The sequence below is a fragment of the Helianthus annuus genome, chromosome 13, assembly GCF_002127325.2.
Source record: "Helianthus annuus cultivar XRQ/B chromosome 13, HanXRQr2.0-SUNRISE, whole genome shotgun sequence".
Lineage (NCBI taxonomy): Eukaryota > Viridiplantae > Streptophyta > Magnoliopsida > Asterales > Asteraceae > Helianthus > Helianthus annuus.
The window spans coordinates 13504769-13508444 of NC_035445.2; the positions used below are offsets into that span (position 1 = coordinate 13504769).

Below are 3676 nucleotides of genomic sequence, written 5' to 3' on the forward strand. Positions count from 1 at the left end.
CAAATTTTTTTTCATAAACGTAGATGCGTGTATTATAAACACATTTGTAAAAAAAAATTCAAAAAAAAATGTCGTGTGTGTAGTTTTGAGCACCACAAGTTTGTGTTTACGGGTACTGTAAATCCTACCGGAAAATTTACGGTACCCGTAAACACACTTGTGATGCTCAAAAACTTTTTTTTTTTGAATTTTTTTTTACAAATGTGTTTATAATACACGCATCTATGTTTGTGAAAAAAAAAATTTGGTCCACCTCGCCCCGTACGGTGTAGTTCTCACGGTTCTTACAACTCGATGTGGTTCTCATTTTAGCGGACCCCTATATATATATATATATCAATCTCTTATACTAAAGCAAAATAATGTTGACTTTTTGACCTTGATGTGGCAATGCTCTTTGGCCAGAGAATTGTGTTTTTAGGCGCCATTTCTCTCTATTCTCATTCAATTCTCCTTACCGCCTCACAATTCCTTCATTCTTCTTTCAAAGTCTCCTTTGATTATATATGAAAGGTTGAATAATTAATCAATTACCCGAAGATGTTTTTGGAAATTATGGAAGTGTTTCCAATTTTACGTTCTATATACAATTTAGGGCTTTTAATCGGAGGTTTCAAAGGAAAGGAACAATGAAGTCGCCTGTTTTGATTTATCTTAATCATCATCCTTCGAAATTGAATCATAGGTAAGTTGGTTTCCGTCTCTGTTTGTGATTTTGTATTTGTTATAAGAAAACCCTAATTTGGTTGTATAATTTGTATGTTGTTGTTGTTGTTGATTAAGCCGCTAATTCTTTTTTATATGCGGTTTTAAGCAGTTCATTGTTCTAATTTGTGTGTTTATTGGTGTTATTATACACCCTAATGTATTTCTATTTGTGTCAGCTTAAGGCAGTTTTAAGCAGTTCATTGTTCTAATTTGTGTGTTTATTGGTGTTATTATACACCCAAATGGCATTGAACACCGGATTGAGATCATTATCTTCCAAATTGATTGCTTCTGTCTATTCTTCTCTCGCTAAAATCTGGTAAGAATCAGTGACCTAATCTCTTTCGTAACGTTTGAGTGATTAATTTCAAACAATAGCTGATGATTCTGTGAAATTTGTTTGATATGTTTGTAGTCATATTAAGAGAGATGATCCCTCTCACATCAACACAAATGCTCTGGCCAAGTGAAAATTGGACAAGTAACAAAATTCTTTAATGTTTCATATGATGTTATATTATATATTTAAATGACAAAAAAGTTTCTGTGTTTTTGCATTGGGTTCAAAAAGTGGCTGCCTACCATGGGTTTGATCAATTGCTTCCCATTTTATATGTATTATTTCGGATATTGTGTTTTGAAGTTGAAGTTGATTTTGTGTTTATTTTAGATTCAGGGTCTAGGTTGCCTCTTAAACGAGTCAGAATTGTCTTAGAAAGTGGCTGCCTACCAGGTGTTTGATCAATTGCCACCCATTTTATATGTAATACTATTTCATATATTGTGTTTTGAAGTTGTTTTTGTGTTTATGTCAAATTCAGGGTCTAAGTTGCCTCTTAAATGGGTCAGAACTATCTAAGAAAGTGGTTGCCTACCAGGTGTTTGATCAGTTGCCTCCAATTCATCTCTTTTTATGGCTGATTACACTCACATCGTGTTTCTCTGCACAATTAATGTGATGTGTTTTTAGTGTTCTTTTTCACTTTCTTCCGGTCTTCTTAAACAATCAATGTGATGTGTAGGTAGGGTGTTCAATTAACACACGACTCCAGTTGTTACAGCTCAGCATTTCCCTAAGGTATTGTTACAAGTTTTAAGTTAAAATGGTTTATGAAGGAGGAGCTGCATGTTTTTATGTGTTTTTTGATGATTGGTTACATGGGTAGTTATAAAAATGTGATTTTTTTGGGTTTTGGTTTATTGGTAGGCATTAAAATGTATCAAAACAAGATTCAAGAAAAAAATAAAAACTTTGATAATGAAGAAATTGCAAGTTGGTTCTGTGTTTTTTTGATGATCGGTTACATGGGTAGTTATAAAAATGTGATTTTTATAGTTTTTGATTATTGGTAGTTATTAAAATGTATCAAAACAAGATTCAAGAAAAAATAAAAACTTTGATAATGAAGAAATTGCAAGTTGTTTCTGTGTTTTTTGATGATTGGTTACATGGGTCGTTAACAAAATTTGTACTGTATGAATTTGACTGGATTAGGAAACAATGCTTGTTTTTGAGTAATAATTGATCATTGTGGTTCATTATTTATTGTCAATGATTTTGCATGTGATGTGTTAGCTCTACTAGAAAGTTAACATTAGTTTACTAATTCAACATCTGATGCTGTGAAATTAGATGATGCTAAAGTTGCATACAAGTAAAGTAGTGTTTATATTAGTGTTCAAGATACTTGAATGTGGCTATTGATAATACATTAACACTTATGATTAAGTTTGTTGAGTGGCATAAAAACACGATCTTGATTGGTGATTTATTTGATATATCATATATGTAGACTAGCATGAAGGGATGGAGGAATAAAGTGAACGATTACATCCCATATTTTGTACTTGGGGATCTTTGGGAGTCTTTAAAGGAATGGAGTGCATATGGAGCTGGAGTTCCTCTTGTGTTGAATGAAAGTGATTCAGTTGTTCAATACTATGTTCCTTATTTGTCCGACATTCAACTTTATGTAGATCCGACAACACCCCTAACCAAAAGAAGGTGAGTATTATAGTTTTTATTTATTAACAAGCATTTTCGATTAGTTTATCTTGCTGAATGATGATATGTTTATCATAGATTTATAATAATTTCTTGGATCAGCAATTAGGAATTCAACTTGATTCCTATAACAAGTGTTACTGTAAGAACAGTTAAGTTCCTTTTTCACGACAAATCATGAAAGTATAGATGCAAAGCTATCTTTCTTGGTTTGTCTTGATGAATAATGCTGTTTGATCAGGAATTAAGAAATTTTAACTTGAATTTGGCAGCAAGACTTGGTGTGGCTATTGCAAGAGCGTGAAGAAACTGTTCTCCGAGCTTAACGTGTCCTACAAGGTTATCGAACTGGATGAAGAAAGTAAGTAGTGACTTCTGACTCTTTCGATGAATTGATTCATATCAGTGTTTGTATCCATAACATTTGAAGATGTAATATGCATGGATTTGATAGGTGATGGAGGTGAAATCCAATCCGCTCTAAAGGAGTGGACCGGTCAGAGTATTGTTCCTAATGTATTCATAGGTGGGAAGCACATTGGTGGCTCGGATGGTAAGTTGTTTGAGCAATTTCGTGTCTATTTTTGAGTGTTTGTTAATGGCGGATTGATTGATATTGTGGTCTTTTATGCAGCTATTATGGAGAAGCATCAAGCTGGGAAGCTGGTGCCGTTGCTAACCTAAGCAGGTGCCATTGCGAATGCCTCTGCACAGCTCTGAAGATTGGTGTCATGAATAAGATGATTAAGTTGGATGAGTACGATATCGGTACCGAAATTCACCAAATATGGATACCGGTACAAAAAATGTACGGTACGGTACCGGTATTTAAACATTTAGGTCAACATTTTAAAGTAGTATAATTTATTGTAAGACCACCCGTGTAGCAAACGGGAACTTAGACTAGATATGATATTTATTCGCTCTATTAGTGAACAAGCTTACTTTCGTTATTTTAAAAAC

The 3676-nt window shown here is 33.5% G+C and overlaps 1 long non-coding RNA gene across 1 annotated transcript; it reads left to right on the forward strand.

The window, feature by feature from the left end:
- The first annotated feature begins 2694 nt into the window (after positions 1-2694).
- On the forward strand, positions 2695-3265 carry LOC118485585. Its single transcript, XR_004876830.1, has 3 exons — positions 2695-2713; positions 2986-3074; positions 3168-3265. It is a non-coding gene; the product is annotated as an uncharacterized LOC118485585 (long non-coding RNA).
- The last annotated feature ends 411 nt before the right edge of the window (positions 3266-3676 follow it).